This window comes from Manihot esculenta, chromosome 15 (assembly GCF_001659605.2).
Source record: "Manihot esculenta cultivar AM560-2 chromosome 15, M.esculenta_v8, whole genome shotgun sequence".
In the NCBI taxonomy this organism is placed as follows: Eukaryota; Viridiplantae; Streptophyta; class Magnoliopsida; order Malpighiales; family Euphorbiaceae; genus Manihot; species Manihot esculenta.
In genome coordinates, this window is record NC_035175.2 from 32,608,912 (window position 1) to 32,623,652 (window position 14,741).

Consider the following 14,741-nt stretch of genomic DNA (forward strand, 5'->3'; position numbering starts at 1 on the left):
TCAAAACTACTCAAAACCTCACTTTCTCTCTCCCAATCATGCATACACTCTCCCACATGCATAAACTAGCTTAAACCTTCAACATAACATCACATAAACAGGCATAAGCATACATTGGGCATAAAACCCATATAAACCTAAACATGCATATCTACCCATACTCAAACATTAAAACTTCCTTAAACTTACTTAAAACTTCATTAAAACACAAGGAAAGCAAGGATCTACATTTACCTCTTAAAGATCGAGGGGTGGTGCGATCCCTAACTCGGAGGTGTGGAGGATCCAAGCTCCAAAAGCCTCCAAGCTCCAAAAACTTCCTATTTAAGCTTCAAAACTTCAAAACAAGGGTATAACTCATGAAAACTTGAGGGATGGGTAGAGAGAACATGAAAACAACCAAAGGAGGGTATAAACTCACCTGAGCTCGAGAATGGGGAGAAAACTCGCCCATTTCCGATCTGAGGGCTCTTTATAGGTGGCCTGGTCAAAGACCTTCGGCAGCCTAACGTGCCCCCTAAACTCATGCATGTTCGGCGGCCGAACTTGAGGTTCGCCGGCCGAACCTTCGTTCGTTTAAACAAAGCTTTCGGAGGCCAAAAGCGCTCCCAAAACCTTCCCATGTTCGGCGGCCGAACTTCACTTTCGGCGGCCGAACCTGGCAAATGCCTCATTGATCTTTTCTTTTCAAAACTAAATTCTTTTCCATTTAAAACCATAAAATCATGTGAAAACATTTTAGAAACACATTTTACCCCTCTAAAAGACTCTGGCATCATCAAAATTCCAAATTCCAACGGAGATTCCGCCGGAAGGTGGGGATTCTGATGCCGGAATCTAGCCGGGTATTACAATTTGCTTTACTTTATTGCTTTCAATATTAGTTTAATTCATCAATCTCAAAACTCCCCCCCTTTTATTTTACTTTCAGTTTATTTACTTGGTCTTGATAAGGAAAATAGGTAAGTATCAATTCCCTATGGATTCGATCATTTTGCCACTATCTACAGTTGTAAAATTGTTGATAACCAAAAAGGTTATTTTTGACCGCCTTCGACAACCTCACAGTCACTGGCCACCAATAAACTCTCTTCAGATCCTGATACATTTTGGTGGCCCCAAGGTGAACACTGTACCTGGCATTATGAGCCTCTCTCATAATGTCTCCTTTCAAGCTTACGTCGTCTGGTACACACAATCTATTTCCATAACTGAGGATCCCTTTATTGTCGAATCTAAAGTCACCGTTCTTGCCTGTTTGAATAATTCTCGCTATTTTAACCAACTCGGGGTACTCATGCTCTTCCTGTGCCACTTACTCTAGAAACACAGGTGTCACTCTCATCTAAGCTACTAATGCACCTATACCAGACAACTCTAGCTGTAAACCCTCGTTAATGAGCCTATAAAATTCCCTCACCACCGGTCTTCTCTCTACTGAGATATGGGATAAACTACCTAGTGATTTCCGCCTGAGAGCATCTGCTACTACATTTGCCTTACCTGGATGATACTGGATTTTGCAATCGTAATCACTAAGCAGTTCTACCCATCTTCTCTGCCTCAGGTTCAATTCTTTCTGACTCAAGATATATTGCAAACTCTTATGATCTGTAAAGATCTCACATCTTACCCCATACAGGTAATGCCTCCACATCTTGAGTGCAAAGATTATAGCTGCCATCTCTAGATCGTGTGTAGGATAATTCAACTCGTGCTTCTTCAGCTATCTAGAAGCATAAGCAATTACCCTCTCATTCTACATCAACACACAACCTAGTCCCACTCGGGATGCATCACAAAACACTGTGAAATCCTCATTACTTGTAGGCAGAGCTAACACCGGTGCTGACGTCAGTCTTCTCTTTAACTCTTCAAAACTTTCCTCACACTGATCTAACTAGACAAACCTCTGATTCTTTTTGGTTAATCTGGTCATAGGAGTAGTAATTTTAGAGAAATCCTGGACAAATCTCCTGTAGTAACCTGCCAAACCCAAAAAGCTTTTAATCTCTATCACTATAGTGGGTCTGGACCAGTTAGCTACAACTTCTACTTTCTTAGGGTCCACCTTGATTCCCTTTTCTGACACCACATGTCCCAAGAAAGAGATACTCCTTAACTAGAACTCACATTTAGAGAACTTGGCGTATAAGCCGTGTTCTCTCAGGGTCTGCAATATAATCCTCAGATGATGGGCATGCTCCTCTGCATTTCTAGAATACACCAAGATATTGTCAATGAAAATAATAACAAAGTGAGCCAGAAACTAGCTAAAAACTCTGTTCATGAGATCCATGAATGCTGCAGGGGCATTGGTTAGCCCGAACGGCATCACTAGGAACTCATAATGCCCATATCTGGTCCTGAAAGCTGTCTTAGGTACGTCTTCTTCTCTGACTCTCAACTGATGGTACCCGGATCTCAAATCTATATTAGAAAAACAACCGGCTCCTACTAGCTGGTCAAACAGATCATCGATCCTGGGTAACAGATATTTGTTCTTGGTAGTGACTTTGTTCAATTGTCTGTAGTCAATCCAAAGTCTTAGGGATCCATCCTTCTTTTTCACAAACAAAACCGGAGCACCCCAAGGTGAGGTACTAGGTCGGATGAAACCCTTATCTACCAATTCTTGCAACTGTTCTTTCAACTCCTTCAACTCAGCAGGTGCCATCCTGTAGGGAGGAATAGAGATGGGTCTGGTTTCGAGCATTACTTCAATTTCAAACTCTATTTCCCTAATAGGTGGTAAACCTGGTAGCTCATCTGGGAAAATGTCGAGAAACTCTCTGACTACTGGCACTGAAGCTGGTTCCCTAACCTGACCATTAACCTCTCTGACATGAGCAAGAAACCCCTGACAACCCCTTCTAAGCAACCTATGAACCTGCAGAGCAGATATCAAACCTCTAGGAATACCTATCTTGTCTCCTCGGAAGACTACCTCTAATCCATCTTGTTCTTTGAACCTGACTATCTTGTCTCTGCAGTCCAAGGTAGCACCATGAGTAGAGAGCCCATCCATCCCTAGAATGATGTCAAAATCAGTCAAATCTAGAACCATAAGGTTAGCTGGAAGGCACTTGTCCTCAATAAAGACTGGACTGAACCGACAGACTGCCTCTGCCACAGATGGATCACACTTGGCCCACTGACCCAAAGAGGACACTCTAGCCCAGAAGCTATCAAACCCAAACTGTCTACGACTCTCAGAGAAACAAAAGAATGAGAGGCACCAGGGTCCGTAAGAGCATACACATCAGAACACCCAAAAGTGAGTTTACCTGACACCACTGTGTTTGATGTGTTGGCCTCCTGCTGTGTCATGATGAAGATCCGTGCTGGAGCTAAAGGACCTTCCCCTTGGGAACCTGCTGAAGAAGAGACTGTCCCTCTCCCTCGCCCTCTGCCCTGAGATGTGGCTAAAGTTGCTGGCTGAGCCACACTGCCAGAAGCCATCTGTTAGGACTGTGCCATTATAGCTGCATTGGGACACTCACGTGCTATGTGCCCCTCCTGTCCGTATCTGTAACAAGCTGTAGTCCCAAACCGACAAAGCCCTTTGTGCAGCTTATCGCACCTAACACATCCAGAGCTATCCGAACCAGAACTTAAACCACTACCCATTCCCATACCAGACTTCAATCTGCTTTAGAACTTGTTCTTCTTCGGCTTCTTAGTGGATCTACTCCACTTTTTACTTCCTGTGGCGGCTGCGCTCAAAAAGGAGAGATCAAATTTTCCTGTACTCGGGGGTTTTGAAACCTGAGGACTGTCCCACCTGTTGCTTTACTGTCCCCTGTATGATGGCACTGGCCTCCATTTTTCTGGCTGCATCCACTATAGTGTGGAAGCTCTCTCTCTCTGCTGCTAAGATCAGGGAGGAATACCTAGAGTGGAGTCTCATGGTATACCTACTAGCCTTCTTCTGGTCAGTGTCATAAACCTGACCCATAAACTGAAGCAACTCCAGAAACTTGTCTGTATACTCATCCACACTCATTTCTTCAGTCTGCCGCAACTGCTCAAATTCTATTACCTTCAACTCCCTCGAACTGTCTGGAAAGGCCCACCCTGCAAACTCATTTGCAAACTATTCCCAAGATAGGCTATCCAGTTTCGGATTCACATAATTCTTGAACCATTCCTTTGCCTTCTTGTATTTTAGTGTGAACTCTGCCATCTGAATGGCTCTGCTATCACTGGCCCCTAACTCATCTGCTATCATCTTCACTGCTTTGATGTATTCAAATGGGTCATCACCCTCTTTGTACTTTGGAGCATCCAACTTCAGGTAATCTGTCATTTTGACTTTGCTCCCTGCTGATGGGTTAGGTTTGGATGGTTGAGCTTCAGGAATTTCTAGTTCTGCTGGGGAAGGAGGTGGTGCAGCACTCCTTGGATTAGAGTTTGCTGGATTCTAGTAATAAAAGGGTGGAGGTGAAAACATGGGGTAAGGTAGATATTGTGGGTAGTAGGGAGGATAGGGCATGTGTGAGGGGTACGAGTGATAGCTAGAGTAATCCGATGTGCCTCCTATCGGATACCCGGGTCCCTGTGGGTAGGGTTGGTACTGAGGTGGGTAAGCAAAACCTGAGGCCTGAGCGCCTCCTTCAGATTCTCCCATACCCTTTCTTGAAAGACTCACACCCAGACTTCTGTCTCTTCTTTGATCATCCTCCGCTGTTTCCCTAATATATGCAGACATCCTTCCTAGATCTGTTCTTCTTCTATTTACATCAAAAGACCTAGGGTCCCTTCACGTTCCTCTATTAGTCCTACTCGACCGTGCTCTTGACGGAGCAGTAGGAGGAAGGGCGTCCATGCCCTCATTTTCAGGTGGAACTCTGGTCAATTGTGCAGATCGACATGAGCCCCGCATCCTATCTTCTGAAAAACAACGTATATCACATAAACATTAGCATCATATGGTTCATGTGGACACATATGAACCCACATCATGTACATAACATATTGTCAATGCACATGCATACAATCATAGCATTACACATCATCATACTTTCATCAAGACAGGACTCTACATCCTATCCTAGTGGACATGATTTTCCTAATGTGCTTGCCCTTCTATAATATCTATGTGCCCAACACTCTCTAGGTCCGATCATATGAACTTAGGGCTCTGATATCACTCTATAACGACTCGAAAACCGGACCGCTACCAGCGCTAGGGTTCAGATCGACTTAAGGTCGCTGGAGCCCGTAGCAAGCCTACTGAACATCCTGTTACACCTGATAAAATCCCATACATGATCACAAGATATAACAAAAACATAAACATTTCATGAACTAAGGCTCAACCTGTGCATGCATCAGACTGAAAGCATAAACCCATACTAGAGCCCTCATCAAATGCTCCAGTATAGTGAATATCACATGCCTCAAGCTTAGTTCAAACATAACTCATAATTTAAAACTTTTACATAAAGATCATGAAAACAGGGATTACAAGGTCAAAAACTAAGGCAAAGCACAATTCTCATCCATTAAGCCATACATGTCCACAACTATACTATTACATTTGACTATACCAGCAACTATGTCGACTTTCCCGAGCTATCTTTGACCCTGCAAACCTGGGGTTAGGGGAAAGGGATAAGCTACAAGAGCCTAGTGAGTAGAACATAAAATCAGTTTAATAAACATATGATCGTATGAAATGCGTCACAACACAAACAATTCACATCAAGATGGACTTGTCACCAGTAACCCTCTACATATTCCAATAATGCCCGGCCCTCAACGGGAGCTCCTTAGGACTTCCTCTTAAACATAACATAACATATCCATAATGCCAGGGGTGTAGAATGGGTAGCCCTGGTCTTTCCATATCCGTCATAACATATCATACTCGAGGGCCAACATCTATCCACATCAACAGTAAATTATGCAATGCATCATATTCGTGAATTCTAATGCAAACAACCTAATACATAAACATGACATTCATGATGCATGAGCATGCTTAAAAAGTTTGATTTCTTTAAAATAATAGATCAGTTCAGTTCTACTCACCTCTGGCTGACGCTCGCCTAAAACTGATGCAGTTATTTCACTGTAGGCCTCTACGGTCTCCTAGGTCCGATCCTACACAGATGGACTCAAATGAGGGACCAAACATAACTTTTACAAGACTCTAAACAACTCCCTAAACCCCCCCCCCATAAAACATACCAAAGCATGCATACAAAACAAGCAGAAAAAGGCTAGGCAGGAGACTTTCAGCGGCAAGTTCGGCGGCCTAAACTCCACACAGATTCGAAAGTCAGGGACTTTCGGGGGCAGGTTCGGTGGCCTAAACTCCACACAAATCCGAAGGTTGGAACCTTCAGAGGCAAGTTAGGCAGCCAAAGGCTGCCTCCACAAGCAGGTTCAGCAGCCGAACCTTGCTTCGGCGACCGAACCTGGGTTCTCCAATAAAGCAGAACCCGATTCTGCCCTATGCACAAAGCCACCAAAATACTCCAATCCTCACACCCAACTACTCAAAAACATTCATACTCACTCAACATACATAAGGGACATAGAAACTAGCCTATTCCCCAACAAGCAACAACAAAAACACAAGAGGGAGCATTTATCATCAAAATTAGCACAAACCCTAAAACTTTAGATTTAACCATTTCATACATTATTAACCCTTAACCCTTCTTAAAACTTATTTAAAACATAGGAAAAGTAAAGATCTAGACTTACCTCTTGGAGATCTAAAGGTGACAGCAACCCCAACGTGGAGATGAGGTAAAACAGTCTCCGGAGGTCTCCAAGATTTAAAACTTTAGATCTGAACTCAAATCTTCAAAAATAAAAGAAAACTCATGAATTTTCTAAGAGATTTGAAGGAAAAACAACAAGAGCAACCAAGGGAGGGCAAAAACTAAACTCTGCCCAAAAATGGAGAGAAAGCTCTCTCATTTTTGGGTTGAAGACCTCTTATAGGTGGCTGGAGAAACCACTTTCGGCGGCCGAACAAGAACCACCTTCGGCGGCCTGGAGTTTCAGCGGCCGAACTTGAAAGTTCAGCAGCCGAACCTGGGATTTGCTCAAAATATTTTCTTTTTTTTCTCTTTTTTTTTAACACAAAACCTTAATGAAATTTCAAATTCATTTTATAAAAACCTTATTTTACCCTTCTAAGGAGATTCCAGCTTCGAGATTCCAGATTCTAATGGGGATTCCGTCGGAAGGTTGGAATTCTGACGTCAAAGCTTAGCCGGATATTATAGTAACTTTATATCGAGACTCGCTCTGTCGAGGGAAGGGTGAGTCTTAATGATGAACCAAGTGTTAAGGTGTTTAGGTTTTTCTTTCCTCGGATGAGACCGTGTTACTTACTTATTAAATCCTTGCCGCGTGACCCTGTCAAGTGGTGACAACTAATGGTTTAGTTTAAAATGATTGTTATGTAGCATCAGTAATATATTAAAATATGCATATTTTACTAGTTGTAAAAAAGTATATTGAATGGCTACAAGAGAATAAATCAAATTAAATATGAGGAAATTGTTTAATTTTGATTTTATTTGTTAAATATGGTTATTAAAATTTATATTTTACTAAGATTTTCTGTTATGTTTTTTTATATAAATATATGCCTCAATAAATAAAATATATGATCATTCAATCTCAATTATATCCTTTATTTTCTCTCTTTAAAAATATCATTAGTGCTATCAGAGTTAATTTTTTAATTGCATGCAAAAGATTCAAAATGAGAAAAAAAAATGATGGAGATCAAGAAAATATGTCTAGCATATTAGTACAAATACAAAAAAAGATTGAAGATATCTATAAAATATTTTTAGGCCTAAAAGCACTAAAAATCTTGAACTTTGCATGTTTTTATATTTTAATTTTGGCACCATAATAAAAATTCAAATTTAAAGAAATTTTATAGAAAATTTAGAAATTAATCGTTTTTCTCCCTCATTGACCACCACATTAGGATTAAAATCAATGACTCAAGACTGTAACTCCAAAAAAATAGAGGCATGCAAAGCCTTAAAATATACTTTCAATACAAGACAAATGGTAGGACTTTTAGCTAAGAAAGTTACGGTTAAAATAGGTCTCTAGAATCATATCTAAAAGCAAAGATGATAATAGAGTTTCGAGATCAATTCAAAACCCTAGTGATGGCTTAATGACCCAAAGGATGACTCCATTATATGGTAAGAAGTGTTACTAATATGCTCTACCGCCAATATGTTGGTTGTAGTTGGATATTATTATTCGTGTATTTTGAGTATTTAAATATAATGTTATAAAGGCAATAATTTATCTTTAGTGCTAATTTAATTGAATATCAAGTAAAGATAATGTAACGACCCGAAAATTGGACCGCTACCGGCGCTAGGATCCAGATCGACTTAAGGCCGCCGGGACCCGTAGCAAGCCTGACATAGAACCTGTAAACCTGTTCAATTCCATACATGATCAACAATCATACATAAAAATAAAAACTTTTCTTTCATTCATTTCTTATACACCAAACTCAACCTGTGCATGCACTGAACATAATCATAAACTTGACCCCTCTGTGGGATCTCATCAATGCCCCAATGGGCGATATACATGTGTTGAGTTGGCTAACATCTGTATCATCAACTATCTAAGATCATGCATCAACAAGGGATTTCAATACTCATAGGGTCAAGCACATCTATAACCTCAATATACCTCATTACATAACATACTGAAATCTCTTACATTACATCATAGTACAATTTGTCATGTCCACATCTAACTATTACATAAACATACTTCAAAACTCTGGCTAACCTCCTGGTCTACCCTGTACCTGCACATCTGGGGTTAGGGGAGAGGGGTGAGCTACAAAGCCCCGTGAGCAGAATAGTAAAATCATATATTAAAATTTCATGCTTTCATGAAATGCAACACATCACAACAAATCACATCTCGGATGGTATTGTCACCAATAGTCCTCTACATAGTCCAACTGTACCGGGACGTAGAATGGGTACAACCGGTCTTTCTCTTAACATAACATATCATACAGTCCAACTGTGCCAAGGACGTAGAATGGGTACAACCTGGACTTCCTCTTACATCGTGCCAGGGACGTAGAATGGGTACAACCTGGACTTCCATACCATATCATGCCATAACATCATCATATCATATAAGGACTAAAGGATCATCCAATGACCAATCCACATCAACATCATAAATGCAATGCAACATATTCGTGAATACTAATGCAAACAACCTACTATATCTCATGGCATTCATGATGCATGGATCATGCTCAAAATTCATATTTCATTTATTTAAAACTTAAGGTTTATTCCACTCACCTCTGGCTAGCTCTGATAAACTCTGTAGCAGCTGGCTCACTGCTGAGGTCCTCGGGTCCGAACCTACACAGGTGGACTCCAATGAGGGACCAAACATACATAAACATAACTCTAATATACTCTCCAAAAACCCCCTAAAACATCATGGAATAATCATAGAAAAACATGCAAGAAATGGCTGGACAGGGCACTTTCGGCGGCAGGTTCGGCGGCCGAAAGTCCCTCCAGAGCCGAAAGTCAGGCAGGTTCGGCGGCACCTTCGGCGGCCGAAACTCCCAGACAGAGGCGAAACTCATGCACCTTCGGCGGCACCTTCGGCGGCCGAAAGTCCCAGACAGAGACGAAAGTCTCCTTTCGGGGGTAACTTCGGCAGCCGAAAGGCCTGCCTCCTCAGCCATGTTCGGCGGCCGAAAGTCCCTTCGGCTGCCGAACCTGGTTTCTGCCAAAGGGCAGAAACTTGGCTCCCTTATGCATTTTCGCCTCCAAACTCACCAATCATGCATAAACCTATTCTACAACATTCCCAAGCATTCACAAGCAAACATACAAGCTCCTAGGGGCATCAAACCAACAAAACCCCAACTACAACACACAAGCAACTCACATTGTTCAAAAACATAACATTTGCTTAAAAACTCATACAACCCTATACATGCCATTCTACCCCATAAAACAACTTAAAACTAACTTAAAACATACAATGAGCTTAAGATCGGCTCTTACCTCTTGAAGATCGAGAGGAAGACGACCTAAACTCGGAGATCCAAGCAAATGAGCTCCTGAGTTCCCAAAGCTCCAAAACTTGTCTTAAATGCTCAAAACTTGCAAAGAGAGGTGAAAACTCAAGAAAAATGGAGGAGATTTGGAGAAAGAACACAAGATCTGGGGAGAGGGAGGTCGGAAGCTAGCTGTGGCCGAAAATGGGAGAAAGCTCGCCCATTTCGGCTAAGTGACCCTTTTATAGGTGGCTGGCCAGGCCACGTTCGGGGGCCGAAAGTGCTTCCGCATGCATTCCATGTTCGGCGGCCGAACTTAGGTTTCGGCGGCCGAACCTGGACTGCCCTCACTCATGCTTTTGGGGGCCTAACGTGCCTCCAAAACGCATGCATGTTCGGCGGCCGAACTTGACTTTCGGCGGCCGAACCTGGGTTTTCCTCCAAAGACTTTTCATGCAAAAACTCATTTAATTTTCATACTTAAAACCATGAAATACTTTAAAACATTTTATGAAAACATGTTTCTACCCTACTAGAGGCTTCCGAAATCCGAGATTCCACCGGACGGTAGGAATTCCGATACCGGAGTCTAGCCGGGTATTACATTCTCCCCCCCTTAAGAACATTCGTCCCCGAATGTACCTCAACTAGCACACATAGCATGGCATAAAACATAACATACTTACATAGCACATAAACACATAGGGATCTAACCTTAAAAGAGATGAGGGTACTGCTGGAGCATAGACTCCCGTGTCTCCCAAGTGCATTCCTCCAAATTGTGGTGGTTCCACAGGACTTTCACCATCGGGATTTCCTTGTTCCTTAACTTTCTGATCTGGGTGTCTATGATCCGAACTGGCTGCTCAACATAGGTGAGATCCTCTTGGACCTCCACATCAGGCTCACTAAGAACCTTGCTCGGATCTGACACAAACTTCCTCAACATTGAAACATGGAAAACCGGATGGATTCTTTCCATTGAAGCAGGTAAATCTAGCTTGTACGACACATTCCCAATCTTTTGCAAGATTTCAAAGGGTCCGATGTATCGTGGGGCTAGTTTACCTTTCTTCCCAAAGCGAACCACTCCTTTCATTGGAGACACCTTGAGCAATACCAAATCCCCCTCCTGAAACTCTAACTGTCTTCTGCGGACGTCTGCATAGCTCTTCTGCCTGCTGGCAGCAGTCTTGATTCTCTCTCTGATTATGGGTACCACCCTGCTGGTGATCTCTACTAGCTCAGGCCCTGCCAAGGCCTTTTCTCCAACTTTCTCCCAGCAAACAGGTGATCTGCACTTCCTTCCGTACAAAGCTTCATATGGAGCCATCCCGATGCTAGCATGATGGCTGTTGTTGTAGGCAAACTCCACCAAAGGTAGATGCTGCCTCCAAGAACCGCCAAAGTCCAGCACACACATTCTGAGCATATCCTCGATAGTCTGGATGGTCCTTTCTGACTGTCCATCAGTCTGGGGGTAGAAGGTAGTACTGAAATCTAACCTAGTACCCATGGCATTCTGCAGACTCCGCCAAAATCTAGAGGTGAACTGGGGCCCTCTATCTGACACTATCGAAACAGGAACCCCATGCAGCCTGACGATCTCATCCACATATACCTGCGCCAACTTGTCCACAGAGTAGCCACTCCTGACAGGAATGAAGTGAGCAGATTTGGTGAGTCTGTCCACAATCACCCATATGGAGTCCACTCTGTTGGACATCGCCGGTAACCCCACTACGAAGTCCATAGCTATATTCTCCCATTTCCATTCTGGAATAGGTAGCGGGTTAAGCATTCCAGCCGGCTTCTGATGTTCCAGCTTCACCCTCTGACACACTTCGCAGGCTGACACGAACTGTGCCACTTCTTTCTTCATAGCTGGCCACCAATAAACCTTCTTTAGATCTTGATAGATCTTGGTGGCTCCGGGGTGAATGCTGTATCTTGCATTATGAGCCTCCCTCATAATGTCTCCTTTTAGCCCTATGTCATCTGGTACACATAGTCTGCTCCCATAGCGGAGGATCCCCTTGCTGTCGAATCTGAACTCACTATCATTGCCTGACTGAACAGTCCTGGCAATCTTCACTAACTCTGGGTCCTCATGCTGTTTCTGAGCCACCTGTTCCAGAAACACGGGTGCCACTCTCATCTGGGCCACTAAAGCACCGGTACCAGACAACTCCATCTGTAGACCTTCCTCAATGAGCTTGTAAAACTCCTTCACCACTGGCCTCCTCTCTGTCGATATGTGGGATAAGCTACCGAGTGATTTCCGGCTTAAGGCGTCTGCCACAACATTCGCCTTATCCGAATGGTACTGAATCTTGCAATCATAGTCACTCAGCAGCTCTACCCATCTCCTCTGTCTCAAATTCAGATCTTTTTGACTCAGGATGTACTGCAGGCTTTTATGATCTGTGAAGATCTCACATTTTACCCCATAGAGGTAGTGCCTCCACATCTTGAGTGCAAAGATTACTGCTGCCATCTCCAGGTCATGTGTGGGATAATTCAACTCGTGCTTCTTCAGCTGCCTAGAAGCATAAGCGATCACCCTCTCCTTCTGCATTAGTACACAACCTAGTCCCACACGGGACGCGTCACAAAAGACGGTAAAGTCCTCATCACTAGATGGCAGAGCTAAAACTGGTGCTGAAGTCAACCTCTTCTTATGCTCTTCAAAACTCTCTTCGCACTGGTCGGTCCACAGAAATTTCTGATTCTTCCTGGTTAGTCTGGTCAGAGGAGCTGCTATCTTTGAGAAGTCCTGAACGAACCTCCTGTAGTAACCTGCCAAACCCAAGAAACTCCTGATCTCCGTCACTGAAGTGGGTCTAGGCCAGTTAGCCACAGTTTCTGTCTTCTTGGGGTCTACCTCTATCCCATTCTCTGACACTACATGCCCCAAGAACGAAATGCTCCTCAGCCAGAACTCACATTTAGAGAACTTGGCATACAAGCCATGTTCCCTCAAGGTCTGCAAGACCAACCGCAGATGATGGGCATGCTCCTCTGCATTCCTGGAATACACTAAGATATCATCTATAAAGACAATAACGAAGTGATCCAGGTATTGACTAAACACTCTATTCATGAGATCCATGAATGCTGCAGGGGCGTTGGTTAACCCGAACGGCATTACAAGGAACTCAAAATGCCCATATCTGGTCCTGAAGGCTGTCTTCGGCACATCCTCCTCCCTTATCCTTAACTGATGGTACCCCGATCTCAGATCTATTTTGGAGAAACAACCTGCTCCGGCTAGCTGGTCGAATAGATCATCGATCATTGGCAATGGGTACTTGTTCTTGGTAGTGACTTTGTTCAACTGTCTGTAGTCGATACAAAGTCTAAGGGATCCATCCTTTTTTCTCACAAACAGGACCGGAGCACCCCAAGGTGAGGTACTCTGTCGGATGAAACCCTTTTCTACCAGCTCCTGCAACTGCTCTTTCAATTCTTTCAACTTGGCTGGGGCCATCCTGTAGGGAGTGATAGAGATCGGTCTAGTTCCAGGCACCAACTCTATCTCGAACTCTATCTCCCTAGCAGGTGGTAAACCTGGAAGCTCATCTGGAAAGACATCCTGAAACTCTCTGACAACTGGCACCGAGGCCGGCTCCCTGACCTGACTGTCTAGCTCTCTCACATGAGCTAAGTACCCCTGACATCCCTTCCTAAGCAACCTACGAGCCTGAAGAGCTGATATCAGACCTCTAGGTGTGCCCCTCATGTCTCCTCTGAAGACGACCTCTGACCCGTTCTGATCTCTGAACCTGACTACCTTGTCTCTGCAGTCCAAGGTAGCACTATGGGTAGATAGCCAATCCATCCCTAGAATGACGTCAAAGTCTGTCAAATCTAGAACCACAAGGTCGGCGGAGAGGCATCTTCCCTCAACAAAAACTGGACTGTACTGGCAGACTGACACTGCCACTGACGGGTCACACTTGGGTCCACTGACCCATAGGGGACACTCTAACCCAGAGACTATCAGACCCAACCTCTCAACGGCTCTCGGAGCAATAAATGAATGAGATGCACCCGGGTCCATTAATGCATACACATCAGAACACCCAATGACGAGATTACCTGACACCACGGTGTTGGATGTGTTAGCCTCCTGCTGAGTCATGGTGAAGATCCTGGCTGGAGCTGATGGACCTTCACCTCGGGAACCAGAAGAAGAGGCTGCCCCTCTCCCTCTACCTCTGCCACTGCCCTGAGTTGTGGCTGGAACTGCTGGCTGTGCCACACTACCAGAAGCTGTCTGCTGGGGCTGGCCCATAAAAGGCGCTCTAGGACACTCCCGAGCTATGTGTCCCTCCTGTCCACATCTGAAACATGTATTAGTCCCAGCTCGACACACTCCCCTGTGCGGTCTTCCACATCTCTGGCATTCTGTACCATTTGAGCCTGAGCTCGAGCCACTGCCAAATCCCAGACCGGATTTCAACTTGTTCCAAAACTTATTCTTCTTCGGCTTCCTGGTGGTGTTATCCCACCTCTTCTTACCTGAGCCCTGAGAAGAGAAACCTGGTCCTCCTCTGCCTGGGGTCTTAACCCCTGAAGACTGGGTCACTGACTGCTTCACTGACCCCTCAACTATAGCACTTGCTTCCATTCTTCGAGCCATATCCACCACAGTGTGGAAACTTTCTCTCTCAGCTGACTGAAT